Raw genomic sequence first — 17940 nt, 5'->3', positions numbered from 1 at the left:
TGTTGATTTATAGCCAAGGAGCCTAGGGCTGTGGTGTCAGTGGATGGAAAATTAGTAAGAGACATCATCGGAAAGGGGGGTTCTGGCTAAACTGACCTAACAGAGTCGTCACTAAAGACAGGCCAGGGTGATCAGACATCACCTGGGGGTTGGTGGAGAATGAGGAACCTGGTCAGATATCGAGGGTGGAAATTCTCATTAAACAGACTTCGCAGGGTTCTTGCTAAAACTGGATTTTATAAGGAAGTGCACAGTCTCAAAGCGGTAAAGGACTGTCTGGAGGGGGGCTTGTCCATCTCACGCATGTGCTGGGCAGTTAGATGAAGCCGTGACCCAGCCCTGTCCAGGCCTGGCTGACAAATCAGTGGGAATCCTGCAAGGAATCTGCCAGGACTTTGTAGGAGGATTGGGGCCGGCAGAGGATAAGGATATAGCGGGATAAGGATAAGGTGTGCATGGGGGCTGAGGGGCCAGGGATGATACTCTGGCCCTGGTTCCCCTTGTCTGAGCCCAGGGGAGAAGGGAGTCTGGCAGACTGAAGAAGCCATTGACTTGAGGGGCTCAGAGGCACCATACCAGGCTGCTTGGGTGCTAAGTGCCCCCAGGTGACACAGTGAAGGGAGAGGCACTCCCCCTGCCTCCTGCCCTGAGGATTCCAGGGAAGCCTGGGGCCCCAGGGCCAGCATGCACGCCATCTGGAAGCCCGGCTTTGGTACTGACAGTCAGGCTCTTAGAGAAACATCGCCCTCTAGGGTCTAGACAGGCATTCAGGGGGAGGACCCCTGAGCACTGACCAGTCTCTCCTGGAAATAAAGGAGCCTTTCCTGAGGGCTAAGGTCCCTATAATCTGGAGAAGGTGAGAAGCAAGGAAACAGCGATTACGTTGAATGGGGCTCTAGTTCTACCCGGAGGCCGTGTGGCCCGAATTATCCCTGTACATTCCAACCCCATCCCTTTGGCTCAGCAAGCAGGAAAGCTTTTCATTGGACGCCCTCGTGTGGGGAGCTATAGAAGGGCTGCTGATAGAAGGGCCGCTGACCTGGGAGGCAATGAAGAGCAGAAGGTAACAGAGTGGGTTTTGGTTTGGGACCATCTGGGGGCACACTTGGTCTCCACTACTTATTTGCTGTGTCACCTCATGCATGTTCCTGAATTTCTCTGTGCCTCCGTTTCTTTATCTGTAAAATGGAGATGATGATAATACTATGGTACCTAACTTGAAGGGTTATTGGGAGGATTACATAAATTAAGGCACATCACTAATTACTCACGTCAGGGACCTAGTCCCAGGTTAGTACTGTGAAATAAGGGAAGGGGAGCCATCAAAAGCAGAGGCGTGGTTGGAGAGGGACATGCAGCTCTGTAAGCCTGTGACTGCAGCTTCTAGAACTATAATAAAGACGGGTGTCTCTTCTGGGCTCACTGATACCAGGAGAGACAAGGGTCATGGGCCCCCACCTCTACTGTCCCTAGAACTTAGGACTTCCCATGATGGCCACTGGATAGCGCCCCATGGTTCAGAGAACGAGTTTAGAAATCTATTTTTTGCCAATTCTTGGGCAGATATTCAGGCCCGGAGGATCAAGGCATACTCTCTGCACTCACAAAGAAATGATTTATAGGCCAGAATGCTATTTCTTACATTTCCAATGGGATCTATCCGGCCCAAGATCAGGGACCAGTTTTCCATGCAGCACACCTGGAGAAGGTGTGGGAGGAGGGGAGACGTGGCGGATGCACAGGTGAGTACATCAACCGTGGAAGCTGCGTCCCAACAGGCTGTTTGGAAACAATGGAAAGTTGGTGGATTTTAAGGGACTGTTTATCATGGAACAGAGCCTGGTGACGGCTTTCTTTTCTCCTCTCTACAGTTAGGTTCAAAGGGAGAAAGTGCTAGAATCAGAGCTTTGTTCCCCTGGAAAGTGCTGGAGAAACACTGACAAATTCCTCCTTCCAGCCGTCCTTTTCCTGGGCTGCATGGGGGACCCTGGCTTTCTGTCTGTCTGTTACAGCCTCATCTTTCTCTAGTCTCTCACTTTCTCAACTTGGCAATACCCAAGTAAGTAAGTGGTTTCCAAGGACTGCATCTTTCGAAGATCAGGTGGGGTTTTTTTGGTTTTTTGTGTGTGTTTTTTTTGCGGTACGCGGGCCTCTCACTGCTGTGGCCTCTTCCGTTGCGGAGCACAGGCTCCGGACGCGCAGGCTCAGCGGCCATGGCTCACGGGCCCAGCTGCTCCATGGCATGTGGGATCCTCCCGGACTGGGGCACGAACCCATGTCCCGTGCATCGGCAGGCGGACTCCCAACCACTGCGCCACCAGGGAAGCCCCGAAGATCAGGTTTTATTCATTTATATTTTCAAGCTCTCCATACAAAATTCAAAAGGTACAAAAGGGTCAAGTGTCAAGGAAGTTTCCCTCTCACCCCTGTCCTCCTGCCATGCAGGTGCTTTCCTGGGAAAAGAAACCCACATCATCGGCTTCTTAGATATTTTCCCAGAGACAGCCTGTGCACATGTAAGCAAGTATGATACATTAGTTTTTCATGGTTTTCCTTTCTTTCTTTCCCCAAATGGTAACATACTCTGAGGCATTTAATCTCTTGAGTAAATCTTCTCTTAATCACTTTCTTAGGCATCGGCTCTGTCAAGGGTCAGTGGGAGAGGCAGGGAGGGGTTGCAGCCAGCAGCCCCACCCCCAGTGGGTGATGTGAGGGGCGTGTGAAATACCCCAGTGGGGTATTGTGGTGGGAATCAACACTCCAACCATGCTAAAAGTGGAAATTCTCTCAGACATTTAACTCCATCTGTGACTATCCTTTATTAGGCACTCCCGTGGAGCCCTAAGCAGTGTATCTGAATTTGGGGTGGTTACCACAGGTGCAGTGTGTTTATGGGAACCTGGTTACAGGTAGGTATGGCCATGGGTAGGCTTTCCCCAGGCTTGGAGAAAGTGGGCAGAGAGCACAAGGTCGACGGATAAACTGAGACCAGTGACTCCCAGTGGCAGCACTTGGAAAGTTTGGTGAGTGCACACTGCTGGCATTCAGTGCGTGGGGACCAGAGATGCTAGACTTGCTACAGTGCCCAGGATAATTCTGCACAAGAAAGAATGTTTCTTGAATTTGAATTCAGCTTTCGAATGCCCCAGACATTTCTGTCGTTTTAAAAGCCCACTATTTGTAAAAATTATCTGATCCTAGAACCTAATTTTGTTTTATATGTAAACCCAGACAATTTTCTGCATCGTTTCACATACATGACGTTTTCCAGAAATGTCACTACTCTGTGAATTGAGGAAAGCTTTGTTTTGTTTGGAGTTTTAGCGTGAGCTGTTCACGATTTTAAAAAATCACATCTCTGACAGCAGCAATGCCTGCGGCATTTAAGTTGCTGATGAGACACAGGAAAATGCTGTATCAGGTGCCAGTGAGGCCACAGTATTTCTTTTTAAACATTTTTTTAATTTTTAATTTATTTATTTTTGGCTGCATTGGTTCTTCGTTGCTGCCTGCGGGCTTTCTCTAGTCATGGCGAACGGGGTGCGCAGGCTTCTCATTGCGGTGGCTTCTCTTGTTGCGGAGCACGGGCTCTAGGCACGCGGGCTTCAGTAGTTGTGGCTCGCGGGCTCTAGAGTTCAGGCTCAGTAGTTGTGGCGCACGGGCTTAGTTGCTCCGCGGCATGTGGGATCTTCCCGGAGCAGGGCTTGAACCCATGTCCCCTGCACTAGCAGGAGGATTCTTAACTACTGCACCACCAGGGAAGGAGGCCACATTATTTCTATGTTTAGGTGCTGTGATTGTGCCTGAGCACTTATGATGGAAACAGAGATTCTCTTACTACCTTTACCTTCCTTTTATTTATTCCTTATCTTTTAGTTAAAGCATTGTATTGATTTTCTTTCAAGACCATGTGGGCAGGTAGATTCTATCATTTCTGATTTTCATTTCTTGATTTTAAAATATTGGACATTGTAAAATATGTGTTATGTAAAACAAAAGGTGAGTTGCTGTTTGGGGCCCCTCCCATAGGAGGAGATAGTTGGATAGAGGAAAGGATGAGTGAGGACCAGTCATGGGGGAGCCAGGTGGAATGACAATGGGGGACCCCACATCAGAAGTCATAGATGGTGACAGCCAGAGGGTACAGCTTCTTGCTGTCTGATCAGTGAAGTCTGTTCCTTCAAGGCAGTGTGCAGTCTCACCCTCATGGATTCTGGCTTCTAGTGTCCTATGGACCCCCTTGGAGCAGAACAGTGTCCCACCATATGCTCAGTATTGCACAGGGGCCAGGTGCAGGAGCAAGTCAACCACCCTAAAACTCCACATTCATCGTGGGTGGGAATTTTTGTGTATGAAGATCTAAATCAGGCATAAGGTACAGTAGATACTAATTGCAAAGATATTTATAATATATAAATATTTTTATTTTATTTTTTCATATACCTTTTAAAGAGATATATCTGTGATAGCTCTGTGCCTTTCCATGCTTTTCCTAGGCAATTGGTTTCATGGAATATTGCTGATATATTGCCCTCCACAGATCTTCCCAGAACACAGAACTCTGTCTGCCTATGCTTTTCTAGTACTTTCACTACACATGAGGCTCTCCTAACAGAGGGTGAATCAATAGGAAACATTCTACAAGAAATATTTATTCTGCAAATGGCCTGTGGAAGCTGCTTCCCTGTGTTCCTTAAATCCTGGGTTTGGGATGCTCTGTGCCTGCCTCACAGCGTCTGAAGAGCTGGGCTGACTTCCCGGTACATCTTCCCCAGTGCCTACGTGGAGTGTCCTAGGCCTGGGACTCCTGATGGGAGGCCTTCCCAGAGCACAGCTGTGGGCCCACATCTGCATCTCTGCTGCCCGCGCCTTCAGCTCTGGGCTCAGCCGCCTGGATTATTTTGAAATCCGTCTAATGGCCTTAGTGGAGAGAAGACAAATGCCCTTTGTGTGCCCCACTACTATCACTCATATTTTCTCATCTTTCCTCCCTTTTTTGGCCAGAGTTTCTTCAACAATCCACAGCCCCCTTATTTCTTGTGTTCCGTTGCACTTAATAATCGGTTTGCCAGTTACAGTCCGGCCTAATTATAGCTGTTCCACGTGGGTGTAACCAGAGTGTACATACCCGTCTGTATTCTGATTTATTTCATTTAAGTCTATATAGAAAATTACACAGCCTTACCCCTACATAGTCTCCACTAAAAACTTTTGTGTTGGCTTCATAACTATATTTCATCAAGGAGAAATACTATGATTCTAAAATAATGCTGAATTAAAGATTTTGTGAATAAAGTTTTTCTCTTCATTTGGATTATTTCCATTGGCTGAATTGCCAGAGTTGGTATTTCTAGGACGGAAGAAATGAACGCTTTACGGCTTGCTCAGATCTGACAATATGTCATCATGTTGCACTACGAGTTACGCCTTGATTTTACAAGTTGGATTTTTCTTTTTCTTTTTTTCTTTTACAGACTGTCCAGCCCTCCAGTTCCCAGGCTCAAAGCACCCATGCTTTGAGTTCCTCAGCCTTCAGAGAGGAGGTGGTAGCTGGATGTACCGTCCCCAGACACTGTTGTGGGGAAAAGCTTCCAGGTGCCGCAGAGATTGGGGAATAGAGGAAGCGTTCCCACTGTTGAGGATTTTGATGTAATGATGAGAATGGTAACGGTACTGGTAGGCACCATTTACTGGGTTCTTTATGTTAGGCGTTTAATGATCTCATTTCCTCCTCTTGACCACTGTGCCAGGTAGGTATCGTTATCACCATTTTATTAAGAAAAAGCTGAGGTTCAGAGAGGCAAAGTAACTCTGCTTTCAGCTGCAAGTGGCTGAGCTAGGTTTTCTTATGATCTCACTCGACCGTAGGTAAGGAGGGAGGAGGTCCCAGGTTGGTTCAGCAGCTCAGCAGTGTCATCCGGGAGCCAGTCTCTCTCCACATTTCTGCGTTGGCATCAACTTCTGGGTGATGTTTCCTTTCCTCGGTGCAGCAACACCAAGCTTCTCATCCTCACACAACCAAATTCAAAAGCAGGAAGAAGGGAAAGGTGGCAGTCTTCTCATGTGTTTGTGTGCATGTGTGTGTGTGTATTTATTTTATCAGGAAGGAAATATTCCCCCAGAGCCTCCCAGTCAATTTTATCTGATATCTCATTGTCCAAGAGAATGAAATGACTTGATTTGACCAGGCAGGGTTCACCTCTGAGCGTACTGTCTCTGTCTCTTGATAGCTGAATACAATTGCACTATTCTTAGTGAGAAGAAAGTGGGAATAGTGTTGGGTGGGCAACAGTGTCGACTGCATTTCCCCAGCATTCCATGGTAGAGGGTTGTCTTCTTACATACATGCTTTCTTCCAAGATCTCTTTAACATGAGCTAACAGTGTGTGTGTGTGTGCACACGCGTGTGTGTGCCAGCAGGCACGTCCCAGGTGCTCACACTTGGTTGCTTGTGTAGCCTGGTCGAGTCCAAAGATAAGAAATCAGTGGAAATGCTGCAGTAATTCTTGCTTGCTATCTTGCAAATGAGAGACAGGGCAGGATAGCGAGGCTGGGTTAGTGAGGCACCATCATGTATTAAGGAAGAAGGCAGGTTGAAGAACGAGGAGATCTGGATTCTAGCCCCAGATCTGCTACTTTCTATCTGTGTTACCTTGGGTAGGTTATTTAATCTTTCTGAACCTCAGTTTTCTCATCTGTAAAGCAAGAAGGTTGGACTAGGTCATCTCTAAATTTTGTTCAGCTCTAATATTCTATAGTTACAGTGCAGTTTTTACTAGGCAGCTATGAGCAGTGCTCTGTACAGTCTATCACATTATTTTTTTTACATTATCTTTTTAAAAACCTTTCAAAATGCATCTGCATGCCATATGAATGGAAGAAGTCAACATTATTCATGTACATGGAGACTAGGACATCATGTAACAGAATTACATATAGAATATAGTATTCCAGACTCTTTTTAAATGTCTTTATTTTGCATTACAAATTGTACTTTGAGGTATTATCACTTTAACTGGCTTCTGTTTTACATTTACAGCACAGCTCATCTTCCAGAATTTTTCACTGTTTCGAGTTTCCATTTTATTGGAAACACCATCTCTTTATAACTGAGTAAAGAACATGGCAGAGTCAGGGGAAAGCTTTGCGCCTGTCTCTTTTTACTCTCTCTCTCTCTCTCACTCTGAACATAAATAGTATCTTGACAGCTGATCTTTGTCGTTTCAAAAAAACACATGAAAAGGAAACAGCAGTGGGTGATCTGCTTTCTGAAACAGTGTAAGAAAGATCTGAAGAGTATTAGCTCTGCACAGAAGCTCCTTCAGCTTCTGCTTTTACAATATTTGCAGGAAGTTTCCTGACACTAAGGGGGAAAAGAAACAGTGGCCAGAGACTGTCTCCTGAAAATATGCAGGAAGGATAATATGGAGGCCAAGACGGACGTGTGTGATGAGCTCCAGCCGTGCCTCAAAACAGGAACTGATGACAGGGAGGTTTTGCTATTTATCTTCCAGGGTTGTTTTAATATGCAAAGTAGGTCCTCAGCGGCAGCTGCTATTCCGTCAGCCACATTTCCTGAACTGGATAGTGTATTTTTAGTTGACAGGAAAAAAAAACCACTTGGTTAGGAAGGAGCTCGGATGGTCACGTCTCAGAAACTCAGATCAGCACTTGAGACTTTACTACATTTCCCAGATGAGTTACTGTCACTCTGGGCAGCAAGCAACAGAGTGTTTACTTCAACTCTCTTCCTTTTATTAAAAATCATTATATAAGGTATGATGAATATATTTTTCTGTATGAGCGTCAAACAACATAAAAGTCTACAGGGTGAAATTCCTAAGCTCACCGTCCAAATCACTACTCCCCTCCTTAGAGATAACCCACAGTTTGATGTACATTTTTACAGCGATATTTCTATAATATACTCACATATTTTGGAGCAGATATTTTATTATTTTTTTTGTTTGATTAGGTCTTTTTTTAATGTAATTGTGATATCTGTAACATTTCATTTAACAATGTTGCAGTGATTTCTCCATGTTAGTACATATAAGTCTACCTTGGTTATCTTTTGTTACTATTTTTAAAAATAATTTATTAAATATTGAGAAGGCCATAAGAAGTATAATACTAAAACAGGTGAAATTATGTGACCCTAGAGATTTTCAGAATCTGCAGGAGACCTTTCTAGAACAGGGAGTGCTGCAGCTTCCCCAGGCCAATCTTATGCGGCTGCACAGGTATCGATACGATGGGAGATCAATGGCTGCTCTGGAGGGAAGGCAGAGCATTCCCCAAAGAATGGGTGTTTACACAACATAGGATTGTTCAGATACTTTTGGCCCCTAGCAAACATTGCCTAAGTGGTGTTCTTGAGGTTGGTACATACCTATGCTTGGGAAAGATGTGGAGGCTGGAGGAGGTGAGGAGATGGGGCGAAATCTGGAGTGTAGAGAAGCTTGGATTTCCGTTGACACACTTTTTTTTTCCCCTAGAGAGATACTGACACACAGTCACTGGATTAAATTGATGCTCCCATCTCAATTAACTCATTAGGTAGGAATAACAAATTTACATACCATTGTGTGGGCTTATTCTCATGAACCCTCCATCCAAAAAAGTAAAAAAAGAAAAGAGAAAGGGAAGATGTGGGGTTTTTTAAACCCTCAAACACTGAAAACTTTTCTTCCCTTTAACTGCTTTCCCCAGTCACATCAGGTGAGTTATATGTGAAATTGATATTTCAGAGTTTGCCGTGGTAGAAAAAGAAAGAAGTAGGAATAAGACTTTAAGAAAGGAAAGAGGGACATGTAAAAACTATATCAGGATATGAATACCAATGCCCCACCCCTAATCATTTGAAATAAGTGTTAGAGGCAGCAGCAATACCGGATTTCCATTTAGTCACCCGCTAGATCTGTTGCCTTTTAAACAACTTTAGATACCATTTTTATTTTGATAAATGCAGGGAGAGGGCAGGAAAATGTCTGCCTGGCGTGTTACAACATATTAAGCTAAAACTCTAGGAAATGGTGACTCCTGTATAAATTCTGATTCTCCTTCTTCCTAGGGGTGTTTTATCCATACCTGAAGACTCCTTGGAGATCCCTATTGTAAGATTGGGAACTCTGCCTTCTAATATGGCTCATTGATTCACTTCTGAGTGGACTGAGACAAATCCTACTAATTGTTGAATTTGTTTCCTTGTTTGTGAAGCACTGAAGTAAGTAATCCTCTTGTGGAAGTGCCTGGGCCACCTTTTAAAAGTTGGTCACCCCTGTAGCGGGATCGGAAATATTGCAGTTATTTTTGGAGTTGGATGAAGAAATGTATCTTGAAATTAAAAAGTAGTTAAACCTATAGCATTTACCATAGCTGGGTTTGAATTTCGTATCAAAGACAGTGTCAAATCTAGGTTGGTTAATAAACTAGAAGCAAACACAATAAATGGGAATAAAACATTTAACAGATATTAAGTTTGGCTCACGCCACACGGTGGCAGGCTTACTCTGTGTTGTGCTTCCTTTTCAAGCAGCAAATCTAAATGCTGGCATTTAACTACATTAAATCTTTTTAGAAAGTTATCTTTTAGAAAGTTAACTTTTAGAAAGTATGACATAAGTTATTAATTTGTCAAGATTATATTTTCTTATAAAGTGTACTTTACGTTGTATGATACCTGAGCAGCAGTGATTTGAGCCTTCAACAGGACATTCTACCTCTAGATCTCAATTACTTCATCACTAAAATGATGGGCTTGGGTTACTTACAGTTCTAAAATTGTCATACCTCTCCTATAACTAAAAAAAGCCTAAACATTCTTCTTCAGTAACAAGAATTTCAGTCATATTGCAGTTAACTTGATAAGGAATATAGTTTTTTAGTTAGATTGCCTAGATTTGAATTTGAGTTCTGTCATTTATTAACCGTGAGGTAAGGAACTTCACAAATTCCAGTTTCCTCACCTGTAAAGTGCTATAACTTATACTACATATCCAACGGGGTTGTTAGGATTAAATGCGGAAAAATGTATGTGTGGCAGAGACTCGCAAACTGTTCACCAAATCATTTCTTTTTTTTCCTGGATAATCAGCTAAACCACATTTCACATCGTCACCTGCAGTTAATTGTGGTCATAAGACTGAATTCTGGACAATGGAATGTAAGAGAAAGAAATTCATGTCACTTCTAGGCTCAGCTCTCAAAAATCTCCCATTGTGATCTTTGTTCTTTGAACTTCTGCAGTTTCCCCGGAAGCTACTTGTTAAAGATGTCAGGACAATGATCTTCAGGAAATGGAAGGAAACTTGGTCCCGAAGCACGGTGTGGAGGAGAGCTTTATGCCTGTTAGAAACACTCGTTTTGGACTTTACGTAAGTGAGAAATAAACTTCGATTTTGTTAAGCCACTGAGATTCTGGGATTTATCTGTTATGGCAGCTAGCATTAACTAAAATAGCATGTAAAGCACTTAGCACAGTACCTGTTTAATAAATATTAGATGTTATCAATATCATGACTCTTAATAACACAGACCAAGAGCCTAAAACTCTGAACTTAAAACACAAGCAATAGTATGGAAATCTCTTCTGCAGTATACAAGACTTGGCCCCCCCCCTTTTTTTAAAAAAAAACTAGAGAAATAAAGTTGCGTGTAGAAGTAGGAAAAATCTGAACAGTTCACGTATGTAACTTGTAGAAAGTCAGTGTTTTGTATTTATATTTGCTACATACACTTTGGGGAAAAAATTAACAGTATAAAAGAAGAAAAATTGAATTAAAAATTTAAGTTGGTGCTATCTTTAAAATAATATATTTTAAAAATTGAAGTATAGTTGATGTACTATATCATGTAAGTTTTAGGTGTCCACCATAGTGATTCACAATTTTTAAAGGCTGTATTCCATTTATAGCTATTATAAAATATTGGCTGTATTCCCTGTGTTGTACTATATATCCCTGTAGGTTACGTATTATATACACAGTATATTTTATACATAGTTTGCACCTCTTAATCCCTTACCCCTATTTTGCCCCACCCCCTTTCCCTCTCCCCACTGGTAACTACTAGTTTGTTCTTTATATCTGTGTAAAATAATATTTTAAATTGTTTCTTCCTTCTGATGACTTCAGTGTTATGATTCATTCAATGATTTCTCTTAGTACTTCACACAACGCTTATCTTTCTTTCTTGAAAATGTCTTTTCTTGGCTCCAACACTTTCCGATATTTTAACACTTTTGCTCATGCCTATTCCCAGTTCTCTTAAAGCCCAGATCAAATTTCGCATATTCAAAGACTTCCAAGACATCCTGGTTGGAAAGGATCCTACTTACACTGAACTGTAACATTTATACAATCCCAGGCTCTTAACCATTTGCTCTCTTCTATAGTAGGGTTTATTTTCAGGTGGGTTTATAGAGCTTGCTTCTCCTTAACAGACTGTAAACTACCTGATGAGAGAGACGGTGTTTTTTGTTTTGTTTTGTTTTGTTCTAACATCTTTATTGGAGTATAATTGCTTTACAATGGTGTGTTAGTTTCTGCTTTATAACAAAGTGAATCAGCTATACATATACATATATCTCCATATAGCCTTCCTCTTGCGTCTCCCTCCCACCCTCCCTATCCCACCCCTCTAGGTGGTCACAAAGCACCAAGCTGACCTCCCTATGCTATGTGGCTGCTTCCCTCTAGCTATCTATTTTACATTTGGTAGTGTATATAAGTCCATGCCTCTCTCTCACTTCGTCCCAGCTTACCCTTCCCCCTCCCCATGTCCTCAAGTCCATTCTCTACATCTGAGTCTTTATTCCAGTCCTGCCCCTAGGTTCTTCAGAACCATATTTTTTTAAAATTCCATATATATGTGTTAGCATACGGTATTTGTTTTTCTCTTTCTGACTTACTTCACTCTGTATGACAGACTCTAGGTCCATCCACTTCACTACAAATAAGTCAATTTCGTTTCTTTTTATGGCTAAGTAATATTCCATTGTATACATGTGCCACATCTTCTTTATCCATTCATCTATCGATGGACACTTATGTTGCTTCCATGTCCTGGCTATTGTAAATAGAGCTGCAATGAACATTGTGGTACATGACTCTTTCTGAATTATGGTTTTCTCAGGGTATATGCCCAGTAGTGGGATTGCTGGGTCATATGGTAGTTCTAGTTTTAGATTTTTAAGGAACCTCCATACTGTTCTCCATAGTGGCTATATCAATTTACATTCCCACCAACAGTGCAAGAGGGTTCCCTTTTTTCCAACCCTCTCCAACGTTTATTGTTTGTAGATTTTTTGATGATGGCCATTCTGACTGGTGTGAGGTAGTTTTTGTTTGTTTGTTTGTTTTTGTTTTTGTTTTTTTGTGTGTGTGAGGTAGTTTTGATTTGCATTTCTCTAATGGTTAGTGATGTTGAGCATCCTTTCATGTGTTTGTTGGCAATCTGTATATCTTCTTTGGAGAAATGTCTATTTAGGTCTTCTGCCCATTTTTGGATTGGGTTGTTTGTTTTTTTGATATTGAGTTGCATGAGCTGCTTGTAAATTTTGGAGATCAATCCTTTGTCAGTTGCTTCATTTGCAAATATTTTCTCCCATTCTGAGGGTTGCCTTTTCATCTTGTTTATGGTTTCCTTTGCTGTGCAAAAGCTTTTAAGTTTCATTAGGTCCCATTTGTTTATTTTTGTTTTTATTTCCATTTCTCTAGGAGGTGGGTCAAAAAGGATCTTGCTGTGATTAATATCAAAGAGTGTTCTGCCTATGTTTTCCTCTAAGAGTTTTATAGTGTCTGGACTTACATTTAGGTCTTTAATCCATTTTGAGTTTATTTTTGTGTACGGTGTTAGGGAGTGTTCTAATTTCATTCTTTTCCATGTAGCTGTCCAGTTTTCCCAGCACCACTTATTGAAGAGGCTGCCTTTCTCCATTGTATATTCTTGCCTCCTTTATCAAAAATAAGGTGACCATGTGTGCATGGGTTTATCTCTGGGCTTTCTATCCTGTTCCATTGATCTATATTTCTGTTTTTGTGCCAGTACCATACTCTCTTGATTACTGTAGCTTCATAGTATGGTCTGAAATCCGGGAGCCTGATTCCTGCAGCTCCATTTTTCTTTCTCAAGATTGCTTTGGCTATTCAGGGTCTTTTGTGTTTCCATACAAACTGTGAAATTTTTTGTTCTAGGTCTGTGAAAAATGCCATTGGTAGTTTGATAGGGATTGCATTGAATCTGTAGATCGCTTTGGGTAGTTAGTCATTTTCACAACATTGATTCTCCCAGTCCAAGAACATGGTATATCTCTCTATCTGTTGGCATCATCTTTAATTTCTTTCATCAGTGTCTTATCGTTTTCTGCATACAGGTCTTTTGTCTCCTTAGGTAGATTTATTCCTAGGTATTGTATTCTTTTTGTTGCAGTGGTAAATGGGAGTGTTTCCTTAATTTCTCTTTCATATTTTTCATCATTAGTGTATAGGAATGCAAGCAATATCTGTGCATTAATTTTGTATCCTGCTAACTTTACCAAATTCATTGATTAGCTCTAGTAGTTTTCTGGTGGCATCTTTAGGATTCTCTATGTATAGTATCATGTCATCTGCAAACAGTGACAGCTTTACTTCTTCTTTTCCGATTTAGATTCCTTTTATTTCTTTTCCTTCTCTGATTGCTGTGGCTAAAACTTCTAAAACTATGTTGAATAATAGTGGTGAGAGTGAACAACCTTGTCTTGTTCCTGATCTTAGTGGAAATGATTTCATTTTTTCACCATTGAGGACGATGTTGGCTGTGGGTTTATCATATATGGCCTTTATTATGTTGATGTAAGTTCCCTCTATGCCTACTTTCTGGAGGGTTTTTTTTTTATCATAAATGGGTGTTGAATTTTGTCAAAAGATTTTTCTGCATCTATTGAGATGATCATATGGTTTTTCTCCTTCAATTTGTTAATATGGTGTATCACATTGATTGATGTGCATATATTGAAGAATCCTTGCATTCCTGGGATAAACCCCACTTGATCATGGCGTATGATCCTTTTAATGTGCTGTTGGGTTCTGTTTGCTAGTATTTTATTGAGGATTTTTGCATCTATGTTCATCAGTGATATTGGCCTATAGTTTTCTTTTTTTGTGACATCTTTGTCTGGTTTTCGTATCAGGGTGATGGTGGCCTCGTAGAATGAGTTTGGGAGTTTTCCTCCCTCTGCTATATTTTAGAAGAGTTTGAGAAGGATAGGTGTTAGCTCTTCTTTAAATGTTTGATAGAATTCTCCTGTGAAGCCATCTGGTCCTGGGTGTTGTTTGTTGGAAGATTTTTAATCACAGTCTCAATTTCAGTGCTTGTGATTGGTCTGTTCATATTTTCTGTTTTGTCCTGGTTCAGTCTTGGAAGGTTGTGCATTTCTAAGAATTTGTCCGTTTCTTCCAAGTTGTCCATTTTATTGGCATATAGTTGCTTGTAGTAATCTCCCATGATCCTTTATGTTTCTGCAGTGTCAGTTGTTACTTCTCCTTTTTCATTTCTAATTCTTCTTGGATTCATCCCTTGCTTATTTTGTAGTGTCCTTCTTTGTCTCTTGTAATAGTCTTTATTTTAAAGTCTATTTTGTCTGATATGAGAATTGCTACTCCAGCTTTCTTTTGATTTCCATTTGCATGGAATATCTTTTTCCATCCCCTCACTTTTAGTCTGTATGTGTCCCTAGGTCTGAAGTGGGTTTCTAGTAGACAGCATATATAAGGGTCTTGTTTTTGTATCCATTCAGCCAGTCTATGTCTTTTGGTGGGAGCATTTAATCCATTTACATTTAAGGTAATTATTGATATGTATGTACCTATTACCATTTTCTTAATTGTTTTGGGTTTGTTATTGTAGGTCTTTTCCTTCTCTTGTGTTTCCTGCCTAGAGAAGTTCCTTTAGCATTTGTTGTAAAGCTGGTTTGGTGGTGCTGAATTCTCTTAGTTCTGCTTGTCTGTAAATGTTTTAATCTCTCCGTCGAATCTGAATGAGGTCCTTGCTGGGTAGAGTAATCTTGGTTGTAGGTTTTTCCCTTTCATCACTTTAAATATGTCCTACCACTCCCTCTGGCTTGCAGAGTTTCTGCTGAAAGATTAGCTGTTAACCTTATGGGGATTCCCTTGCATGTTATTTGTTGTTTTTCCCTTGCTGCTTTTAATATTTTTTCTTTGTATTTAATTTTTGATAGTTTTAGTAATATGTGTCTTGATGTGTTTCTCCTTGGATTTATCCTGTATGGGACTCTCTGTGCTTCCTGGACTTGATTAACTATTTCGTTTCCCATATTAGGGAAGTTTTCAACTATAATCTCTTCAAATATTTTCTCAGTCCCTTTCTTTTTCTCTTCTGCTTCTCAGATCCCTATGATTCAAATGTTGGTGCCTTTAATGTTGTCCCAGAGGTCTCTGAGACTGTCTTCAGTTCTTTTTTCTTTATTCTGCTCTGCAGTAGTTACTTCCACTATTTTATCTTCCAGGTCACTTATCCGTTCTTCTGCCTCAGTTATTCTGCTATTGATCCCACCTAGAGTATTTTTAATTTCACTTATTGTGTTGTTCATTGTTGCTTGTTTCCTCTTTAGTTCTTCTAGGTCCTTGTTAAATGTTTCTTGCATTTTCTCGATTCTATTTCCAAGATTTTGGATCATCTTTACTATCATTATTCTGAATTCTTTTTCAGGTAGACTGCCTATTTCCTCTTCATTTGTTTGGACTGGTGGGTTTTTACCTTGCTCCTTCATCTGCTGTGTGTTTCTCTGTCTTCTCATTTTGCTTAACTTACTGTGTTTGGGGTCTCCTCACAGGCTGCATTTCGTAGTTGCCATTGTTTTTGGTGTCTGCCCCCAGTGGCTAAGGTGGTTCATGGGCTGGGTAGGCTACCTGGTGGAGGGGACTAGAGCCTGTGTTCTGGTGGATGAGGCTGGATCTTGTCTTTCTGGTGGGCAGGTCCACGTCTGGTGGTGTGTTTTGGGGTGTCTGTGACATTATTATGATTTTAGGCAGTCTCTCTGCTAATGGGTGGGGTTGTGTTCCTGTCTTGCTAGTTGTTTGGCATAGGGTGTCCAGCACTGTAGCTTGCTGGTCATTGCGTGGAGCTGGGTCTTAGCATTGAGATGGAGATCTCTGGGAGAGCTTTTGCTGTTTGATATTACGTGGAGCCAGGAGGTCTCTAGTGGACCAGTGTCCTGAACTCAGCTCTCCCACCTCAGAGGCACAGGTCTGACACCCGGCCAGAGCACCAAGAGCCTATCAGCCACATGCCTCAGAAGAAAAGGGAGAAAAAAAGAAATAAAGACAGAAAAAAATAAAATAAACTTATTAAAACAAGAAATAAAAAATAATTATTAAAAATAAAAAAATTTAAAAGTAATAAAAAAAGAAAGAAAGAAGAGAGCAACCAAACCAAAAAACAAATCCACCAATGATACCAAGTGCTAAAAACAGTAATAAAAAAAAAAAAAAAGGACAGACAGAACTCTAGGACAAATGGTAAAAGCAAAGCTATACAGAGAAAATCACACAAAGAAGTATACACATACGCACTCACAAAAAGAGAAAAAGGAAATATATATATATATAAAGGAGGAAGAGAGCAACCAAATCAATAAACAAATCTACCAATGATAATAAACTCTAAATACTAAACTAAGATAAACATAAAACCAGAAACAAATTAGATGCAGAAAGCAAACCCCAAGTCTACAGTTGCTCCCAAAGTCCACCACCTCAATTTGGGATGATTTGTTGTATGTTCAGGTATTCCACAGATGCAGGGTACATCAAGTTGATCGTGGAGATTTAATCTGCTTCTCCTGAGGCTTCTGGGAGAGATCTCCCTTTCTCTTCTTTGTTCGCACAGCTCCTGGGGTTCAGCTTTGCATTTGGCCCCCACGCTGCATGTAGGTCGCCTGAGGGCATCTGTTCCTGCTCTTACAGGACGGGGTTAAAGGAGCAGCTGATTAGGGGGCTCTGGCTCACTCAGGCCGGGGGGAGGGAGGGGTATGGATGAGGGGCGAACCTGCGGTGGCAGAGGCCAGAGTGACATTGCACCAGCCTGAGGTGCGCCATGTGTTCTCCCAGGGAAGTTGTCCCTGGATCACGGGACCCTGGCCGTGGTGGGCTGCACAGGCTCCCGGGAGGGGAGGTGTGGATGGTGACCTGTGCTCGCACACAGGCTTCTTGGTGGCTGCAGCAGCAGCGTTAGCGTTTCATGCCCGTCTCTGGGGTCTGAGCTGTTAGCCGCAGCTTGCGCCAGTCTCTGGAGCTCGTTTAGGCGGTGCTCTGAATCTCCTCTTCTCGTGCACCCCGAAACAATAGTTTCTTATCTCTTAGGCAGCTCCAGACTTTTTCCTGGACTCCTTCCCAGCTAGCTGTGGCGCACTAGCCCCCTTCAGGCTGTGTTCATGCCACCAACCCCAGTCCTCTCCCTGGGATCTGACCTCCGAAGCCCGAGCCTCAGCCCCCATCCCCTGCCCAGCCCGGCGGGTGAGCAGACAAGCCTCTTGGGCTGGTGAGTGCCAGTCGGCCCTGATCCTCTGTGCGGGAATCTCTCCACTTTGCCCCCTGCACCCCTGCTGTGGCTGTGCTCTCCTCTGTGGCTCCGAAGCTTTCCCCCTCAGCCACCCACAGTCTCCGCCCGCAAAGGGGCTTCCTAGTGTGTGGAAACCTTTCCTCCTTCACAGCTCCCTCCCATTGGTGCAGGTCCCGTCCCTATTCTTTTGTCTCTGTTTTTTCTTTTTTCTTTTGCCCTACCCAGGTACGTGGGGAGTTTCTTGCCTTTTGGGAAGTCTGAGGTCTTCTGTTCAGTAGGTGTTGTGTAGGAGCTCTTCCACATGTAGATGTATTTCTGATGTATTTGTGGGGAGGAAGGTGATCTCCACGTCTTACTCCTCTGCTGTCTTGAAGGTCT

General features: G+C 42.2%; 1 protein-coding gene across 3 annotated transcripts in view; it reads left to right on the top strand.

Annotated features, from left to right (window-relative positions):
• EBPL (EBP like) overlaps nt 1–17940 on the top strand; it is a 95657-nt gene that overhangs the window by 72924 nt on the left and 4793 nt on the right. For all 3 annotated transcript variants that reach the window (XR_007473045.1, XR_007473046.1, XR_007473047.1), the window contains 3 exons: nt 5475–8559; nt 9074–9226; nt 10249–10376. The gene's annotated coding sequence lies outside the window, so the exon portion shown is untranslated. The remainder of the gene's footprint in view (nt 1–5474; nt 8560–9073; nt 9227–10248; nt 10377–17940) is intronic.

The sequence above is a fragment of the Orcinus orca genome, chromosome 18, assembly GCF_937001465.1.
Source record: "Orcinus orca chromosome 18, mOrcOrc1.1, whole genome shotgun sequence".
NCBI lineage: Eukaryota > Metazoa > Chordata > Mammalia > Artiodactyla > Delphinidae > Orcinus > Orcinus orca.
This window is presented reverse-complemented; position numbering and strand designations above follow the sequence as displayed.